Source organism: Sinocyclocheilus rhinocerous, unplaced genomic scaffold (genome assembly GCF_001515625.1).
Source record: "Sinocyclocheilus rhinocerous isolate Xijiao unplaced genomic scaffold, SAMN03320098_v1.1 scaffold182, whole genome shotgun sequence".
Classification (NCBI taxonomy): Eukaryota; Metazoa; Chordata; class Actinopteri; order Cypriniformes; family Cyprinidae; genus Sinocyclocheilus; species Sinocyclocheilus rhinocerous.
In genome coordinates, this window is record NW_015655576.1 from 209,364 (window position 1) to 231,668 (window position 22,305).

At 35.1% G+C, this 22,305-nt stretch overlaps 2 pseudogenes; one reads left to right on the forward strand and one right to left on the reverse strand.

Moving 5' to 3' along the window:
• Positions 1 to 508: 508 nt before the first annotated feature.
• On the reverse strand, positions 509 to 10,130 carry LOC107718615 (uncharacterized; annotated as a pseudogene).
• Positions 10,131 to 11,430: 1,300 nt separating this feature from the next.
• LOC107718616 (cilia- and flagella-associated protein 70-like) overlaps positions 11,431 to 22,305 on the forward strand; it is a 15,001-nt pseudogene continuing 4,126 nt past the window's right edge.

Consider the following 22,305-nt stretch of genomic DNA (forward strand, 5'->3'; position numbering starts at 1 on the left):
CTGTACATAAGCGTTGTTTTTCCCAGGAAGGGCTGATGATATTCCTGGGAAGCTTGGGATGAATGTTATTACTGGACTTACAGGGAATAGACTCTGACATTTCAATGATCCTAAATAGCTCATGCACAACCTTTTCCTTTTTAGACAACACTATTTATTCTGCTCTGTTCATTATTATTCCTTCCTTTCTCAAAGCATTGTACGACGAGGAAGACCCCTGGGGCTCCGCTGAATGAAGACCATTGTGAATGAGAGAGCAGAATATTTATTGACATGGTTTGAGAAAAAACAGCAGAATGTCCCTTTAAAGCTGTTGGAAAGGCAAATGTGATGTAAGTCAAGAGCAGATCAGCCCTTCACTCTGCTATATGGGTTCAAAAGCTGAAAGTCATGCATTTGTAATACTTCTTGACTCATGCTGCAAATAATATTCTGCACAGAGTGCAGTCATTCTGTTAAAGTCATTCTGGGAAAGAAAAATGAAAATTCTGTCATAATTTACTCACCATTATGACATTTCATATCCGCATATCCGACTTTCTTTTTCCTGTGGAACACAAAAGATGTTAGGATGAATGTCTGAGCTTTTTTTTTAAATGAAATTATGAATCTTTATCTGCTAGCTGTTTGTCTCAATTCATGCTCCTTGTGTTCTTTATTATTATTTGTTCATTTATTTTATGTTCATCCTTGTGAAGGTGTCTTACATTGTTAGATGCTCCCTGTATTGTGTTGTATAATCTGCAATCAATCAATAAACAAACATCTTTTAAAATATTTTAAATCAGCTATTAGAGAATTTATCCTACAAAAAAGCAATGAGGATTGCAAATGCATTTGAACAGATCAATTTACACTAAATACACCAATAAAAAAAAAAAAAAAAAAAAAAAAAAAAAAAAAATTTTTAAAAATTAATTGAAGGAATACATTATATTTGTAAAACAGTTTATTGTAACAAATATCACAATATTATTTTGTATATTACTATAAAAAGACATAAGGTGGAATTCAAATGAATCACCAATCTGTTTTGAATTGGTTCATACAAAATAAATAAATATCATATATGCATACACACATACATGCATACTTGCATACGTAAATTCATTACTTTTAGGAAAAAAAGGAGCTAGTTACTCACAAAGACACATGGCAACATCAGTCTTCACCAATCATCAGTGACGTCAGGGGGTTCTGCCTCACATTTCTCTTTGTATTCCATGGAAGAATGGATGACAGTGAGTAAATGATGAAAGTCTGAGTGAACTTTAACCACAGTGGCTTTGTTTAAAACCCTAGTGAGTCTACACAGGCAGCATCCCAAACGAGATGCAACCTCACAAATAACTGCTTCGGAATGCTACACACAGGCAGCGGCACACAAAAAAAATCACTTGGATGAGAGAATCCACCACAGTCCCTTTTAAAGGAAGTCAGTTCACTTGGAGGCCATAATGGCAACACCTCCAGGCAGCTGTTTTGATATTGAAAGACCAACCAGAGCATCCAGTCGGGAAGTCTAGAAATCTCAAAATCTGCTAGCCAAACTTACATTTCAATAACATATTTCAAATCAGCAATATCTGACATGAACGGTCTTGTAAATGTTGTTTCTTACGTTTATTTCATGTTAGTTAGGTATTCTCATTATATCATACTATACGAGACATAAAAGTCTGATGCACCAAATATGATCCTCAAAAACACATTACAAATAACGCATTACAAGTAACACGATTTACGTAATCGGATTACTTTTTTCAAGTAACTAGTAAAGTAACGCATTACTTTTGTACTTATATCGATTTGAATGTGTATGTATGGGTATATATGCATGCATGCATATATGTGTATGTATGGATGGATGTGTATGTATATGCATATGTAAATCTTTATTATTATTTGATATAGTGCTCTTTTGAATATTTGTTTTTATATTTTTGTATTTATGTTTTTACTTGCTATTTTACCTCCTGATGTACTTTCTGCATTAATTCAATCTTAGTATTGCTAAGCAGAAAAGTAAATAAACTTCATGTTCACGGAGCTCACCGCAATGCATTCTGGGATACACGCACAGCTAAGTCAGCGTCTGAAAACGCTGCCTATGGAGGGAGCGCACTAGGTTTCGGATCAAAGTGAACATGTCCTGGTTGAACTCGCTCAGACAGATGCCCAATGCACTCATCTGTTGTTTTTCTACTTTCTTGCCTTTCGTTTTCCTATGATGGGAGCATCAGTCCCTTGAGTCCCCGTGTGAGTCAGTGACATCAGCGTGGAGTGGGCGGGGGCTGGAGCAGGACGCCCACCCACGACCCGCTGTGTGAACCCAGCGCCACCTGTCTCCCAGTCTGGAACAGCTTGTGCCTCCGTACGGGCACGCTCTGCGTGAATCTGACATAAATAAACATTTTTAGCACTCTAAAATAAGGTTTAGGACTGTTTGCTTTACATAAACGAACATCCCAAGCATGCATACCTCACCGCAGGCGATCCCGGAGTGCTACACGTGGTGAGTTGCACGCAACGCGACCGGCCGCTCATCGGTTTTTCGTTCCAGTGATCTATCGATCGGTCTCGGCATGTTGGCGGTGGCGGTCGTGACAGCTTTGTGGTCATCGGCCTGTGTGAAAACCATGTGGGACTCTAAAAGTGAGATAGAATCAATGAGAAGTACCTCCTTTGTTCTGGTGACTCAGAGGTTTGAACAGTCAGAGATTAACTAAGAACCATCCCAACCACACAAACCAATGGCATTTTACATACAGCCAACATACCAGGTGGAAACGTAATACTCACTGTGACTAATGCATCTCTGCTAAGACATTCTCAAATGTTGATATTGATGCTCTCATCATAAGTTTTAGAGGGCATTTGGCTTAATTTTTTGTTTATTTTAGATACTCACTTTGTTTAGAAAAGCAGCTGTTTTGCTGTATCTGACTGAGTTTGTGCTCTGAAAAACTTTGGGTGATATAAAATAAATTTGAAGTGAAATAAGTCTTTCATTCAGGGTTCCCACACTTTTTTAGACTCAATGAATGTTCATGAACTTAAAAAAAAAAAGTATAGATAATTCACTCACAAAAAGCAATTTCAGTTTGTATTTCAACCCATTTTGGAGCCAACCATAACTAGAAAAATGTTTACTACATAAATTACCATGACTTCGCTATTTTAATAAATCCCATAACTTTTCCAGACCTGTAAATTACAACTGGAGGAAATAAATACAAATATAAAATCACAAAATGTTTTCTATGACTGTGGAAACCCATTTCCGCAATATATTTTGAATTAAAAAGATAACATTTTATGTTGAATTCAATTGTGAGTTATGTAAAAATTTGGTGAAGATTGGGCAAACGGTCGGGGAGGAGTTTGGAAAAAGTAGGTTTTTGACATAATTTAAAATAAAATAAACACATGAAATGTAATTCTTACAAAAAATACTAAAACAAAAAATGAAATAAAATAAAACACCTAGAATGAGATTCATACAAACAATAGTAAAATAAAAAATAAATAAATAAAATAAACACATGGAATGTGATTCTTACAAACAATACTAAAATAAATGAGATCACGTAAAAAAAAAAAGACTTTTAGAAACACGTTTCAGTCTGATTGTTTAGATCAGATTTCAAGTGCAGCAGTTTTTCTTGTTGTTTTGGATTCTAACATTATACATGAAGAGCAGTAATGGGATTGATTATGTTTTGAATGGTGAATGAGTAAACCATTTCAGACATTATATAACAGCACCGCTGCAAGATGTCATGATGGACGTGATCATGAGGGAAATTTGTTTTTCCACAATGACAGCTACTCTCATAGTCTCTATGGCAACTGATGTAGATACACCAGATATTGACTACTGAGGCAACAGATGCAATCTCGTTACTTGCAAAATGACGGTCCTAAAGATCAGATCTGATCATTACATTCAACTTGGAAATTTACTGCTTGGGAAAAACGTGCAATGGAGCAACGCTTCAAGTCAGATGAGATGGATTCGGATGGAACGCAACATTTTTCATTAAAGTCCCCTTGAAATCAAAATTAAAGTTTTTTGGGTGTTAGTATCAATATGTTAGTCTTAAGGTTATGGCAGTGTGCTCCAAAACAGTGACAAAATTCGCATTTAGAAGATATAAGCATTCAAAGCTTGCAGTTCGTCACTTCCGCCAAAACGGCTCAACTATTTTTTTGACGTCACATCGTACTTCAGCTTCTCATCAAAATTTCTGTCCAATCAAATGCTCTCTAGAATCCGAAGCCCCGCCCCCTACACTATAAAATAGACGCTGAAGCCACGGCTGAAATCGGTCACTTGTCCACAGAATTAGTATTTTCTATACAGTGAATGGCAGGTAGTGCACTATATAGGGGACAGGGAACGATTCAAACAGTGTAAATATGCTTTCCATTGAGGAAAACGAGAAATATGAGGCAATGAATGGATTACACGAGAACGATTCGTTCACCAAAAAGATTCGTTCAAAAAGAACGATTCGTTCACGAACGTAACAACACTAGACCTTTAACGTCTTCCAAAACATACAGTGTGACCAACACACTCTCATAACAATATGTAAGTATTGTGAGTTGGTGAATTCATACAATCTCATTTGCATGGTTTTATATGATCTACTCACGCCCTCTGACGTTTAGGTTTAGAAGTGGACCTTCATAGTGGCATTCAAAAGCAATTGCACTGAAATACTGTTCCTTTCCATTTACATTCCTGTTAAAAATGAAATATGGCACTATAAGGTCTGTACTTGAACCAGCTGCGACAATCCACATAAAATGTTGAGTTCTGACCTCCTACAGTGTACAAGATTACTAGACTAGACTGTTTGCATAGACGCAAATTCAAACACAGGAATTGCGTGAGTAATACCTAGAACCCGAGATTCACCACTAAAAGCATGATTTAGACACTTTAGCTCGAATAACACACGTTTGTATGTACGACGTGGCTCCAGAGTGTTTAGATGGTCATTATACGTAATTGCATTGGTCTAAACACAACTTTTGTTTGTTTTTATAAATTGAGGGACGAGTCTAAATTACTTTCTGTCCTAACAGTCTTTGGCTTTGGAAGACATTCAGAACACATCACCCTCTACTGGCACAAACACAGCACTTCAGGCTTCACCAGGACACATGCTACTCGTGTTCAAGATGCCAGTGGTTTGGCGCATTGAGTAATGAATTCAAACAGGAAGAACTCATCAGAGAGCCAAATAATATATGTGGGATGGAGGAGTACGACACGAAATCCTGACTCATGGATCATGAGAGACGTCAGCTGGAAGCTTTATTCCCGTTTGTTAACAGCAGCTGCACTCTCTCATCACGTCTCCAGTCATGTGACCGATTAAAAGGCACTTTGTTAAAAATCCGAGCCAAATGCACACACCGAACACGCTTACAGATTCTCACAGAATAAGAGTTCTGGAGAACAGTTTCATGTCAGTTCGCAGGAAAGCTTCCCTGCTGTGCTTCAAGGAATTCAGTCAACTAACCCTCAAATACAGTCATAATATTGCTATATATAAAAAACATAACTAATAAAAATGACAAAAAAACAATAAAATGACTAGAACTTTGATTAAAATAAAATGAAAATGGAAAATATAAAAAATAAAAACAAAAAATACAAAAAATAAATATACAGTAAAACAGTAATATTTTGAAATTTTGTTACAATTTCAAATAACTGTTTTATATTTGAATATGTAATTCATTCCTGTGATCAAAGCTGAATTTTCAGCATCATTACTCCAGTCTTCAGTGTCACATGATCCTTCAGAAATCATTCTAATATGCTGATTTGCTGCTCAAGAAACATTTCTGATTATTATCAATGCTGAAAACAGTTGTGCTGCTTAAAAAACTACAGTGACAGAAACGGAACGGGAATACATTACTGAGCTCCATGCAATGTATTGTGGGACTTATTCGTGAAGAATAAACGCAATGCTGACTGAAATAAGGTACAGTATATTAAAGCAGCAAATTTTATGACCACTGTCTGAACAGTCTTTGTGTGTCAACGGTGTGTCTATGATGCTGTCTAGCTAGTCAGCTCACTAGGGGTTTAAAACAGAACCTGATGAAAATAAAACAAGAAGAAAATAAGAAAGAAAGACATAAACCTGTTGAAGACGAATGGCCTGCTGAAGTTGTTCTACTCTTAGCCTTTGTCTGTCCAGCTCTCTCAGTTCAGCCTCACTGCTGTACAACAGGATGGGTGGCAGGCAGGAACGGGCCGGGTCGCCCCATTCACCTCTCCTCTGGACGGGACACAAAGCTCCAGAGATCCTCATATCCCACCTCTCCCAGTCTGAGAAACACAGGGGAGTTTAGCATTAGGACTACTTCCAGTTTATCAACCCCTATGATCCGGATGAACAGCACAGTGAACCAAATTCACAATCTGATTCACAATGAGTTTGTGATCACTACAAATACCATGTGGACATACAGTATAAACTAGACTGGGGCTAGTTGTCACAAACAAAACTGGTTTTGTATATTGGTTTTAATCATCAAAATGTTCTTAAATTAAAACATTCAGTTTATTCTTAAGTAAAATTACAATTATCTGTTGGTGGTGTAATATCTATCTTTTTATTGTTTAACAAATTAAAACAATAAAACCACGCCGACATATTCAGACAAGAATCAACTATATAATAAAGGCATATTTAAACTGAAAGGTTTAACTGTGTTTAGGACAAGAGGATTTTTCATAAATGTCAGGCTGAATAAAATGTTAAATAATATAAAATTATGATTTAATATTAATATTTTAAGTTATATTAATATGATCATTTATTATATAAATATTATATTTAATACATGGATAAATAAATAAAATTACATCATATAAATTAAAATTATTAATTACAGTTTCTGTTGGTATAAAAATGGTTTAATATTTCTTAATATTTGTTTTGTGCTTTATAATTATTTCACACGTAAATATAGCTGAGAAGCTATTCAATAGCCTATAACTGTGACAACTTACCTGATATAACATAATCTGCTAGTGGGGCATGTTGTCACAAAAAATCTTTAACACACTTTATTTCTTGACCAGCACACTGAAAAGGTTTTAATTGTTCTGTAAATGTGTAATATTCATTAAGCAGATGCATTCATCTGAAGTGACTTAAAACTGAATAACGTCACAAGCAACAAACCCTGACATGAAAATGACATCAAATTGTTTTTGCAGCTGGAGATTCTGAAGTACCTTTCTTTCGATGTTCAGCACACGTAATAAGTTCTGCCGTCATCCTCTCCAAACCCTCCAGCATCCGCAAGGACTCATATTCTCATTCATGCAAGGTCCCTGTGACACACACACACACACACACACACACACACGTATATCTCTTAATCTCTATCTACTATAAATGAGCTTCCCTCCTCTGAAACATCCTGTGACTCAGATGAATAGAGGCTAGTTGACAGTGTTATCCTTGGACAGATCCTTATTGTCCAGTTGCTCATTTCTCAGCCCCCTATTTCCACCCACACACTTCTGTCTTGCTGCAGCCCTCCATCTTTCTGCCCCAGGCACAGGTACCTGAATCGGAGTCCTTCTGGGCCTGTAGTTTGGCATGGAAGCAGTGTGTCAGGTCAAGACAGCGCTGTGCAAGCACATCCAGCTCTGCTGTGATATCAACAGGAGATACAGAAGGCCATTCGGACGGGAACTGATACAACAACAGGTCAAGAACAAACAGCAACAAAAATACTAACAGATTTTAGTCAGATGTCATATTTAAAGAAATAGTTCACCCAGAAATGAACATTTACTCACCCTCAGGCCATCCAAGATGTAGATGAGTTTGTTTCTTCATCAGAACAGATTTGTAGAAATGTAGCATCACATCACTTGCTCAGCAATGGATGCTCTGCATTGAATGGGTGCCGTCAGAATGAGAGTCCAAACAGCTGATATAAACATCACAATAATCCACAAGTAATCCACACCACTCCAGTCCATCAGTTAATGTCTTGTGAAGAGAAAAGCTGCGTGTTTGAAAGAAGCAAAAACATTTTTAACTTCAAAACTTTGCTTCTGGCTAACATACGGGTCCTATATCCATAATATTGCTTTCTCCAGTAAAAAAGTCGTCTTGTCTGAATCAGGAGAGAAATATGCACAGATTAAGCACTGTTTACAAGCAAAAACAGCTCTAAACAAATATGCCTGTAGAAATTGTTTTGGCCAAAATCAACAGTTTAAAGTTAAAACGCCTTAATGATGGATTTGTTTCTTACAAACACACAACTTTTCTCTTCACAAGACTAAATTCAAAACAGTATTTTAAGTTTTGCGTTGCTCCATTTACTTCCATTGTAAGTGCCTTACTGTGACATGACTTTAAAGTATGAATTACTTCCTAATTAATATTATGCCTCAAATGCTACTGATAGTACCCAAAATATTCCTTTCATGTTTAAAAACAATTTCTGACAGACCGGTTCTGTTTTGTTCTCTGTGCTCGCCAAGCTGGTAACAAAGGAGACGGTATCCTGCAACAACAAAAAAGAAAAGTCATAAAAGCTATATTTGATGAAAAATATTTAATACGTATAAAATATACATACAATACAGTTCAAAAATTTGGGGTTCGTAGGTATTTTTTTTTTATTAAAAAAAAAAAGTCTCTTCTGTTCACCAATCCTGCATTTTTTTGTTCAAAAATACAGTAAAAAAATTAAAATAAGGGTTTTCTACTTAATTATTTTATTGGTAACACTTTAGTATTGGGACCAATTCTCACTATTAACTAGTTGCTTATTAGCATGCCTATTATTAAGATTATTGTGATGCTTTTATCAGCTGTTTGGACTCTCATATGTAATTTCTTTCTTTCAAAAAACAAAACGTTTTCGTACGAACTCGAAGACATCTCTAATTTGACAGTTTACCATCTGATCTCACTCATTTTTACAATAAAAAATATTTTCTATATGAATATTTTAAAATGCAATTTATTCCTGTGATCAAAGCTGAATTTTCAGCATCATTACTCCAGTCTTCAGTGTCACATGATCCTTCAGAAATCATTCTAATATGCTGATAAAGAAACAATTATTATGATCAACAATGTTGAAAACATTATAAATGTCTTTACTGTCACTTTTTAATTTAATGCATCCTTGCTGAATAAAAGTATTTCTTTCTTTCAAAAAACAAAACGTTTAGAAAGGTAGTGTATGGATTTGATTAGAGATTAATTTCATATCTGCACACAACAAATATGATATCTGATCACATACATACCATTGCTCTTTAGACTGCGTACTTCCTGTTGTGACTTTCCCATCTTTACCAGATGCAGACACTTCTGATGGGGAATTAGCTGCAGATGACTCTTTAGCATTTGTGGCTTTGACACACATCTTCTGCTGGGATCCTGCTCTTTGAGACTGACGGCCTTCCATTGAACACCAGATGAGCCGCCGGCCCTTTTTTTTGAGACGCGTCCAGGGGGCTCCATGGGTCACATTCCCTCCGGCCGATCTGTGATGATTGTGTTTTTTGCACGTCTCAGCGGGGGGGACAGATTTCACCAGTTTTCCTTTATCTTCCTCTTTAACAGTATAATTAATGAGTGCTTTATTTTTGCTCTCATTAGAGTGTTTACTGTCAGAGTGAAGTTCTTTACGAGCCTCAGATGTGCTGCGGATTTTCAGTGCTTTTTTTAAAACCTGCTCCAACAATTCAATTTCTTGTTTTTCTTCAGGCAGAATATCTGTTTTAGAAGACAAATTGTGTAATTCATGATGTGGGATGATGTGACAAATAAATATAAATATATAAATGATTTTAGTACCGATGGCTGCTGCAGTTTCCAGCTCGCTGGTTTCTGTCACTCGTGTTCTCCTGCAAAAATATGGAATAAATTAAGATGTTCTAAATAAACTTGAAATTTTTTTTACAACCTCTATTTCAACACAAGTACGTCGTAACAAGAAAACCATTTAGATCACCTTACATTAAGCGTAAAACCTCCTTGCACTGCCTGATGTTTTCAGTGAGTCTTGATTCTTCAGCTTTGACCCATCCTGACAACTTCATGAAGAAGAGACATGCTCAATATCTGAGAAAATACACAATAAACAAGATTTTAGGTTTATGAAATTTGGAATTATAGACGCTATATCTGTATTCTCACCACAGCAATCACCTTTTAGCTTTATTGTAATTCACTTTAATGGTCATACTACATATACAGAGTAACTGATTACATGTAATCTGGATTATGTAATTAGATTCCAAAAATTAAGTACTTGTAATTAGATTAAATTACATTTTAAAATACTCATAATCAGACTACAGTTACTTTTTTATTGATTACATGATTACACATTGTTCACACAATAGCAAATAAATTATTCATAATTTATTGATTCTCCCTAATTCCACTTTTAGATCTTTTAAATGTTCCTTTCTAAAATAGCCTATCGCTTATATACACTCAGAAAGACTTCCAGTTTTGTGGACATTCACATAAAGACCATTAATCAGGTGGCTATAATTACACAGAATATTGAGACGCCACGCAGCATTTGACCACTGGATTTACAAAAATCAGAAGTGTTTTCTCAGCATTTCAACATTGCATCAACTACTGATGAATACATACATTTTTATTTGAATTATCACTCAGTGTGTTATTTAATCATGTATTACTATGTCTTTGGAAGACTTTTGTCTGTCAAACACATTAACATGCACAAATTCACGTTATTCTTTAATAACATGTAATGCACCTAATATATATTTACTTGATGCACCCCTGAGATTTTAAGGCATTAAGTTAATAATTAAGTAACACATTTGCATGTTCACGGTTCTCTTAGTTAATAGTCACATGACATGCAGTTAAACAAATCAAATATTTCATTTTTTAGTAAGTGTTTTATTTTGATGGATGTTATTTTAAAATGATTTATTTTAATTAACATTTTTATGATTTAATTAATTATTAGCTTTTCATTAAACTCTCGAAGCCCAGTTTGGGAAACATTAACACAATGTTTAATGCATTTTTTGTTGTTAATAACAACAAATGGAATATATTTTCTTTTTCTTTGCATTTTTATATCAATATGGTACAAGATAAGCGAGTAATCAAAAAGTAGTCTGATTATATTATCTTAAATGTGTAATGTAACGGATTACGTTACCTACTACAATTTTTGTCATGTAATTTGGAGTCAGTAACGCATTACAATTTGTAATGTAAGTTACCCAGCTCTCTCTCTCTCTCTCTAGTCTCTCTATATATGCAGATGAGTCATGATGGGTCGTTTCTATGGAAACAAGTGACCTTAGAGCAACAGTTGCTTTAGCGTTGAGGAGAAAGTCAGTGAAGTTCTCTTTTCAACATGGAGAATCACAGAGAGTTTGGGAGAGCTGTGTCAGTGCAGATCACTGTTCTGTTGGGAAATCATTTGGTAAGAAGTCACTAAAATCATTAGAAATGTTACAATCATTCAAATAAAAGCCATCAGGATTATTCTATCGTATAATGGTAACCGGGGCTAGTTGTCACACGAGGAACGGCTATGTTTTGGTAACTGTACAGTTTTAAATTCTTCCTTTCTCTAGTTATATGGCTTAAAACGAATTAGAGAAGAAAATGACTTTCAAAAATAATCCTAAACAATGTGACAAACTAGCCTCTGTCTGCCCTACCACACTCTAAAAAATGCTGGGTTAAATACAACCCAGTGCTGGTGTTGATACAGTAAAACTGTGACAATAAAATATTATATAGTAATAAAACAAACTTGGCATTATCCGTCACTAACTTGAAAATATTAAATGTAAGTTATAAAAATACAAAACCATAGAGAGACTCTGAAAGCCTCTTGCACTGTTTGAATGAGATCCCATATTGATTTATTATGATTTTACAGTAGTAAAAATAGCTGTAGTGCTGCATTTTGGCACTAGTGATGAATTGTATGTTTTAACACTCATTTGTGATCATTTCAGAGGGGCAGTAGGACTGATTCGTGCCTCAGTTTTGTTCGGGTGGAGTTTAATGGATGTGTGCTGGGAGACTCACAAAAACTGGACGTCCCTGTGGACAAAGATGTGGTTTACAACTTCAGTTGTAGATTTGAATGCTCAGAAGAAGCACATACACTGGATGATGTGGCACATAAACCTGTCATATGTGAGTATTGAACATTTTGCAAGTCCCCACACTGCAAAAAAAAAAAAAAAAAAAAAATTTCTTTTTCAGTATGTTTTTTAGTACAAATCTATATGGTGAATATATAGAGTATCTATATATTCTTAAAGGTGCAGTAAGTGATTTCTGAGAAACTGAAAACATCAGTAAGGGGCGTGTCCAGTAGTGATGGGGGAGGTGCCTGTGTTGAATAGCATGTTCAGAAATTTGGGGGCGGAGGCAAGATGGGGTGTGATTCTTTTAGGTAAGGGCGAAATTGGTGATTTCAAATATCAACAGCATTTCTCAGAAATCGCTTACTGCACCTTTAAACCAAGATAAATTTACTTGAGAGGCCAAATGATTTTGTGTTTTCTAAAAAAAAAAAAAAGTATCAAAATGTATCAATGGGGTAAGAAAAATAAATTTAAGATTATTTTTCTTACCTCACTGACAGACATTTTTTTTCTTGTTTTAACCTCTTAACTGTCCCACCCCTTTTAAACATAGACGTGAAAATGCAACATCCAAACTTGTTGTAATTCATGAATGTTTTGGAATACAGACCTAAGGTTGGTGTCTTTTTTAAATAAGACAGCAGATTATTGCTGAAGTGAAAGCATTTCAAAATAATGAAAGTGTACTGTACTAAGAAGTTTTATTTTTTTGGAATCTAAAATTGCTCTAAAATCAAAGCCACATGTCTAAACAAGTTATACTCCAAATTTGAAGTTTATATGACAAAAATTAAGGTTGCTATGAGATTTATTTAGGCGTTATACCAAAAATAACCATCGTGTGACACCCCAACTCTATTGAATTTTTTAATGCATTTTCCTGTCGCAAATTCATGAATTTCTGTCACACTTTTGATACTTTTTTTTTTTCAGAAAACTTCTTAAAAGTCATTTTGCTTTATATATATAAATATATATATATAAATGGTTTAACCTGCTGCCACTGCTGCGAGGTTAAACCATTTCTTTTAACTTATTTTATTCAAACTTTTCACATTTTATGGATTGTCATATTCTTGAGATTTGATATCAGTGATATCTTTATTTTAGGTCAGTGTAGTTTCACATCTGAGGGTGAGTAAATTCTCAGCAAATGTAAATTTTTGGGTGAACTATTCCTTTAAGACGGCACTCAAACCCCAAAACAAGACGGAAATTATTTAAAATTCCATTATTGTACTTGCTTATTTATAAAACACAAACATTATTGCTCGTGTGTGTTGTAGGGGGAGGATGAGGCACAGATCTCATTCCACGGAGTGGTTTACATGAATCTGGTGCCATTGTTGTACCCTGGAGTGCGGCGTATACACGGGGTGTACAGAATCTACCCAGCCGTTTTATGAGTCTGATCTGCTGAATAAGGTGAGTGAATATGAGTCACATCCACATGAAATGAATCATGCTTCAAATCAAGATCAGAAATGACAGAATACAGTCTGACACCATTGAATTAAACTGCAACACTTTCACATCAATGCAAAAATTATTTTATTGTATAAAATGACTCAAAATATTAAGTCTTGTTTTTAAAAAAGATGGAAATTATGTTTGTTTAAAACAAGAATATCTGCTCGTGGGGTAAGGAAAGGGGAAAACCAGTTATGTTTTACCCAAATAGGCAGATTTTCTTTTAGTTTTAAGCAAAATCTCACTCAAAATTTTTAACAGAGCAATACTTAATATGTTAAGTAATTTTACCTCTCAACTTCTCAAGTAAATGTATCTTGATTTAATAATGTTTCGATATTTGTACTGGAAAAATAGTATTGATTAAGAAAATCATTTTTGCCGTGATGAAGCTAATGTCTCCAGTATCATTTTAAGTCTGGGATGGTGCCTAAAGTTGCATTAAATTAATTTTAAATTTGGTTTTTGCCATTATTGCCTCTGACTAGTAAAAGTTTTACACCATAAAAATTACTAGTACTTTTGATCAATATTTTTAAATGGTGGTCCACTCAATAATACAGTAACAAAAAACATTTGTATGATGCTGTGTCGATATCGATAGAGGCTATTATAAAGTCCAAGACCACTTTTGAATCAGACAGCTGAACATAAAAAACCCTAAGTGCACCATTTTCATTTTCAGAAAACATTTAAGAGCACATACTATCTTAAGACTGATCGTTTGACAGTGAATCTTATCTTCTGTGCTGTTGCAGACTGAGAGGACCTACAGTGTCCTGAAGGAGTGCAGCAGAGCGCCAGCAGCACTGGGCCGAACTCAAGCCAATTCCTCTGTCAACTCCTTAAAAGTGACATATCATGAAAATCTGGCTTTTCCAGGTTTTAAGTGCTATAATCAAGTCCCTGGTGCATCTACCAACCAAGGAAACGTGAAAAGGATTAACCCAGTAACTTTGTTTTGGGAAGCCTTTTTCTGCAAGCGTCTGAGAAAACGAGCGCGTCTGATTTCGCTCCCTTGCCCGAAAAACAGCGTGTTTCTGCTTCCACTCAAAATAGGCATTTTCAAAATGATATAATAAATGATCTGTGGAGTATTTTCAGCTGAAACTTCACAGACATGTTCTGGGGACACCAGAGACTTATATTACATATTGTAAAAAGGGGCATAATATGTCTCCTTTAAAGGCTTTTCAGAGTAAACCATGGAGAACCAAAGAGGAAACAACAATGTTTTTAAAAAGGTACAAAAAAATATCACAAATCAGATCTTATTAATATCTCAGTTTCTTCTCCTTCTGTGTTAATATGTATTTGGAAACCTTTTTGGAGAATCATCTAAGAGAAAGATGATACTTACTGAGTTTTAGTACAGATATCTACATATATGCACACAAAGCATGCGTTTTTACCCAAATGAGACATGATAGATTTCACGGGTTAAGATCTTTTGGAGCAGATGCCATCTCTTGCCCTTTCTGTGCTGTGTTGGGGCTCGTTTTCGATGTCCCCCTAATTAAATCCGGATCTGTGGCAGTGAGTTGCTTCCCAAACCAATTAGCTGTAATAGCAGCAGATTGCCGGCCTCGTCGCGGCGCGGTGAATCATCTCCTTTGCTCATCTGCCCCTCTCTGACGCCCCGTGGCTCCACAGCAGACGGAGAGAGGCGAGGAACACATAGCCGCTCCACCAACTGAGCATCTGACGCCGCAGCTGCCCGCTAGACAAATAACAGCCGCTCAGTCAACACACACACACCTTTGTCAGTGTGTGTGTTGACTGAGCGGCTGTTATTTGTCAGTCCCAGAAGAGACATTAATGCTCAGAGGCCTCTTTCATAGCTCAACAGATTTAACTTCTTAGATGTGTTTTGTACCAAAGTATAAAACTATTAAAGTGTCAGTGGAGAAACATGTGAGACATCGGAGTTTAGAGTTATAAAATGAATATAGATTATTTGATCTTGAAAGAATTTGGTTCATACTGAGATCTCTGACTTTTGATAGCAGACTTTAATATCTTGACAAATCTGAGCATGAGTATTTTTCTAAGGAGAAAAGTGACTTGAGAAGTCTCCAGTTATTTCAATTTAGTCTAATTGCTGTCTAGAAGAAGCAACTGAGATATTATAAATCTCAGTAGCTCCGTCCTTCATTTTGTTCTCTCACTAAAAAAAAAGTTTGAAAGAGTTCAGTAAGATTTTTTCATGTTTTTGAAACACATCTCTTCTGCTTACCAGGGCTGCATTTATTTGATCAAAAATACAGTAAAAATATTACAACTTAAAATAACTGTTTTCTATTTGTATATATTGTAAAATGTAATTTATTCCTGTGATGTAAAGCTGAATTTTCAGCATCATTACTCCAGTCTTCAGTGTCACATGATCCTTCAGAAGTCATTCTAATATATGCTGATTTGCTGCTCAACAAACATTTCTGATTATTGTATCTTTGTTGAGATTATTTTACTGTCACTTTTGATCAATTTAATGTGTCCTCCCTGAATAAAATTAATTTCTTTAAAAAAAAAAAAATATATATATATATATATTAATATCTTAATGACCCCAAACGTTTGAACTGTAGTGTATATATTTATTAATACTTATTAATACAATACTTATAATTCAACCTTTTGATTTTGTGGAAACTGATACATTTTTTTACATCACATTACTCAAGTAAAATAGGTTTGCCGTTTTAATACTTACAAAACATTTCAAATAAGTTTATAAGTAAATAAGTGTGGTTCTACAGAAAGACTAACTGATGTCCTCTTTCTACAGCCAGAGACTGACAGTGTGTCTGGACTGGAGCCTCAGGTGAACACGGAGGGACAGGTCAGCTCATCTGTCAGTCATACATCAACATGAAGCAGTGAAATATGAAAACACTCTTGGTGAGGTATGATCACCTTTTTTCCCCTAAACTTTTGTCATTGTCTCAGATGTACGCCTATTCAAGATCGTACATTATTATTGAAATTGCTGTGGAAAAGCCAAACGGTGATGGGAAAGAGTTTCATTCAAATTCAAAGCATTGTGTTGTCCTCAAATATGTCTGCTTCAAATGAATTGATTCTGTCTGATTTAGTGTGATGGAGCTGGTTCCTCCCAGACCTCCTCTGCCTCGACGGCCAGCAGGAGCAGAAAGAGTAAAAACAACATTTGTTCTTGTTTACTTCGGTCATTTATTTTCCTCTCACAGTCAGATCAGAAAAAAGAAAATGAATGAAAATTACTATGAAATGCCTGGGTCATATTTCACTTCAAAATAAATAAATTAAAAAATAGATATTTTTCCACTGTAACATTATTTTCATGACAGTTGAGCACTTTGTCCCCTACATTTAAATTTATGTGATACATTATTAAACAAAATCACACTTGCAGTCATGCTCTTGGTTCCGAATACGTATCAATGAATCAGCGTTTTTGAACAAATTGGTTGAGCGATTCAGTGACTCGTTCAATCACTTATTCCGTTCCTGAATGAATCAGCATTTTTTTTTTTGACGAATCGGTTGAGCGGTTCAATGATTCGCTCATAAAAACAGTACTTATTTTGTTCCTGAATTAAGCAGCGGTTTTGAGTGATTCAGTGACTGACTTATATAGACGGTTACTTGTTTTGTTTTTGAATCGAGTCAGTGGCTCACTCATAAAGACGGTAATTTGTCGCCACCTATTGGAACCTGCAGAAAAACAAATCCCCACCACTAATACACATCTGTGATATATGGAACTTTAGTTTTTATATATATATATATATGTATACATTCATATATATACAAAATATAGATTTTTTTTCTTTCGGTTTTGAGGCAAAATATGACCAAGCTTTCATAAGATTCACCCAAATAGCTCATAAATAATATGGATAATAAATGTGCTTAATGTTATCAGGCAGTACAGGAATACCAGTCTCAGAAAGCGGGTGTGGCCACTCAGGTGTTGGATGAGTACCAGCAGCTGTTATGAGCCGTGTTTCTGCCGGGCGGGAAACCTCTGGACCCAGACCTGCAGGAACAGCGCAAAAACCAGCTGCTCGGAGAACTCAACTTCTCTGGGAAATACTTCGCCTTCAAGGAACAGATGATGGTAAATTTTAACCAGGTTAAATGTGTTTTTGAAGTCCATTTGTAATTTTACTCAAGGTTTCTTGCAACAAAACAACCATAATTTAGTTTTCATAATTCCTTTTCCACCCTTTGTTTGTTTTGAGGTTGTTTTCAGTAATTTTTTAGTATTATTTCTATACTATTATATTATTTATTTATAATTTGAATTAGCTTTTATTATTATATTTTTAGTTTTAATTTTATTTAATTTTAGTTATTTTATTATGTACTTTTGTAATTTTTTTATTTCTTAATTCAGTTTTCAATCATTTAATTTTATTTTAGTAATTTTGATATGTGCATTTGTCATTTTTATTAGTTTTTATATTTTATATATATTTTTTCAGTTTTAGTTTTAGTAATTTTAGTACTTTAGTACTGCCAAGGCAACATATCTAATTTTCATGTTTGTTTTTTTTTTACATTTTACATATTTTATTTTAGCTTTGTATCAATTAATTAAAATAATTTATAATAGTTTTATTTTTAAATGACAATACCAACACTTGCTGTTTTAGACCTCCACAAGTAAACAACCTTTGTTATGATTCATACTGTTGTTAATCCAAGCAGACTAATTAGCATAAGTAAATGAGCTCCTGATGTTGTATGTGGCAGTACTCTGTGGTGCGGATCGTGAGAGAGAAGATGTTGAGGACAGAGGCTTTCTCAGACCCTGAACAGCTGCAAGCGTTCCTGAGTCAGTTATATGTGTTCCTGGTGGACGAGATGCATGCTGCTCTCAATAAAGGTGATGCCTAAAAAAAATTCAAAAAAATCAATGCTGATATTATTTAGGGGAAGCATTACTATTGTTAATACTGAGTGTTAGTGAAAATTTACTATTAAGCATTGGTGCTTTATTAGTGTCTGTACTGTCAGTTGTGTTTGTTTCTTCTGTGCTTTCATGCATTGAATCAGACTCTGTCAGTGGACTCTCAGGACGCTCATCAGGAGCCTGTGCTGAGCTGTGCTCAACTCAAACACTTCACCAAAGAAGCCGAACTCAACTCCGACTCCCAGCTGGCGGCACTGTACTATCAGGGGGTGAAGAATTACAGCTTTTTTGCTCCTTTGAAATAATGCACTAGCATACTACATTCTGTCTCTACCCATCATAATACTGTACACTGCATGCTTTTTACAGTAGTTTATAATACAGTGTAAAGTACATTGTGTTGTATACTAAGAACATGTCTGGCATTGGTGCTTTATTAGTGTCTGTATTGTCAGTTGTGTTTGTTTCTTCTGTGCTTTCATGCATTGAATCAGACTCTGTCAGTGGACTCTCAAGACGCTCATCAGGAGCCTGTGCTGAGCTGTGCTCAACTCAAACACTTCACCAAAGAAGCCGAACTCAACTCCGACTCCCAGCTGGCGGCACTGTACTATCAGGAGGTGAAGAATTACAGCTTTTTTGCTCCTTTGAAATAATGCACTAGCATACTACATTCTGTCTCTACCCATCATAATACTGTACACTGCATGCTTTTTACAGTAGTTTATAATACAGTGTAAAGTACATTGTGTTGTATACTAAGAACATGTCTGAGTCATATTTCACCCATAAATCAAAACAAATATATAAGAAAATATATATGTTTTGCATCGTGACATTATTTTCATGACATTCACATTACTGAAATGAGAAAATTAATGATATGTATAATTTAATTTTGTATTATTTAATACAAAATAATGTATTAAGTAAAATATTTGTGGCAGTATTTTCTATAATGTATTTAATGTATGCTGATTTATTCATTCTGACTAATGAAAATTCTAAACAAAACAAAACAAAAAAACACTCAAAAAGCAAAACCCCTGGATGAATTAATGAGAATTGGGGTCGTGATAATAATGCACTCATAATCATACATTTTTCATAAAATCAAATGGGCATTGCAAGCATTTATGGATGAAAGCACTGCAAATCTAAAAGCTGTTTGCATAATACACAATAAAATGATAAAGCATTATTACAGTGTATACTGCTTTCAGGATGCACTGCAAACTACATAATGATTTATAAACCATTAAACAACATGTCTGGGTCATATTTCACCCACAAATCAAAAGAAAGCAATAAAATATGACATTTATACTGAAATAAAAAAGGCTATGTTAGCAACATTAAATGTTGGCATAGTGACATTATTCTATGACAATAAAGCACCCCACTCTCATTATTGTAATGTGAAAAATACTGACATATTATTTAAAATAAGTCTTTACATTTACATTTATGCATTTAGGAGACGCATTTATCTAAACCCATTTATTTATTAAGTAAATGAAGTATAATAAGTATACATAATGGTATTACTTGCTATGCTTTATGCTGATTTAAAAAGCAAACAAGCATTGTGTTACATGAGAATGAGAATGATATTAACCATAAAGAATAAGGAGAAGTACAAAAAAAACCCAAAAGTGAAACCCCTGGATGTTAATATAATGAGAATTGCAAATTGCAATCAAATTACAGATCAAATGGGCATTTCAAGCATGAATGCACTGTATTTTGTGAAAAATGTAGGATATAATTATAGTATCTCATGCATATACAATGAATTCCTTTGAAATGGCATGTTCTAATGACAGTGTGCGATTTCAAACTCATCATTTGTGACATGCCAGTATCATTGGATGTGACTCACATCTCTCTGTAGTGTTTGATTCGGGAGCGCAGCGACCGGTGTGATTATGGAGCGTTTCACATGCTGACATGCTGACCACCTGAAGGCAGAGGAGTGCTTTCAACAGGCCTTATCCCTCCAGCAAACACACATACCGAGGTCAGCAGACACAAATGACTCAGGCTAGATTTCTAAATGTGCGCTTTGACTCATTCCGTCTTCTTCTCTTGTGTTTGGAGCAGTTTGCTCATGTGCGGCGTTCTGTCAGAGATGAACGGACGCTATGAGGACGCCGAGACCTTCTTTGAAAGGGCGACTTGTGTGGAGCCCAACAGTGGGGTTCACCTGGACTTTATTTGGTGAGAACAGATTTAAACAGTACATAGATTACCATTTAACAATTTGGGGTTATTACAATTAAAAAAAAAAAAGAAATTAATACTTGTATTCAGCAAGGATGCATTAAATTGATAAAAAGTTGCAGCAAAGACATTTATAATGATTCAAACGATTTCTATTTCAAATAAATGCTGTTCTAATGGACTGTCTATTCATCAAAAAAATCCTGAAAAAAAGGGTACAAAAAGGTTTACAAAAATACGAAGCAGCACAACTGTTTTCAACATTGATAATAATCAGAAATGTTTCTTGAGCAGCAAATCAGCATATTAGCATGGTTTCTGAAGGATCATGTGACACTGAAGACTGGAGGAATGATGCTGAAAATTCAGCTTTGCGTCACAGGAATAAATTACATTTGAAAATATAATCATTTTGCATTTATTTGATTAAAAATGCAGCCTTGGTGAGCAGAAGAGACTTCTTTCAAAAAATATATATTTTTAATTTTTTTATATTATGCCACATTATATCCATTAATTTGAGTTAATTTTACTCTGACTGCAACAGGATATAATTTTAGTTTGCAAAATATTATTTATTTATTTTTGCACAATACTGTGGAAAATGATGAAAATGTGTGTCAAATTGTTTTCAGGCGTGTTCTGCCGGACTCAGGAGAAGTTCATAGAGGCAGAAATGGCTTTTCGGGAAGCCAATAAACAGTTTAATTCAGTCCTGCAGAATGGCCCAACGTCTAGACCAGAAATAACCTTAGAGACCCATTTGGTCAGAAGAAGGACCAGAAAGATGAAACCAGTGAGACTCCAGCTGGAATAACAGAGGAGACAGGTGACCTCATATCCATCTGCTCTGTGACAAATGTCTTTTCATTTATAGCTGATCTGGGATCATTTGCTTTAAAGGTGGCGATATAGCTCTACTTGAAGAAGACAGGCCACAGAAAAGCCAGGAGAGTAAACAGGAAGTACATCTACTATCTAATACCATCTACAGGGAGACAGTGTGGTTTCTCCTGCAGAACTATGCATTGCAGGTCACGTCAGTAGATCCTATGCAGTATCAAATGACTCACTTTTACATTAAAGGAGCCATTTTTGTTTTAGCTGAAGTAAACCTATTTATAAGGTTTCTTGCGCCAAAAACAGTCATAATTTAGTGTTTTATGGCCATTTTATACACACACACACACACACACACTCTCTCTCTGACACTTTGATGAAAATGCTGTTTTTGATGCTGTTCCTTTAAAGGGGTCATATGATGTTGCTAAAAGAGAACATTATTTTGTGTATTTGATGTAATGCAATGTGTTTACGCAGTTTAAGGTTAAAAAAACACATTATTTTCCACATAATGTACATTATTGTTTCTCCTCTATGTCCCGCCTTTCTGAAACGCGTCGATTTTTACAAAGCTCATCGGTCTGAAAAGCGAGGTGTGCTCTGATTGGCCAGCTACCAGGGTATTGTGATTGGCTGAATACTTCAAGCGTGTGACGGAAATGTTACGCCCCTACCATACTGTGATGCC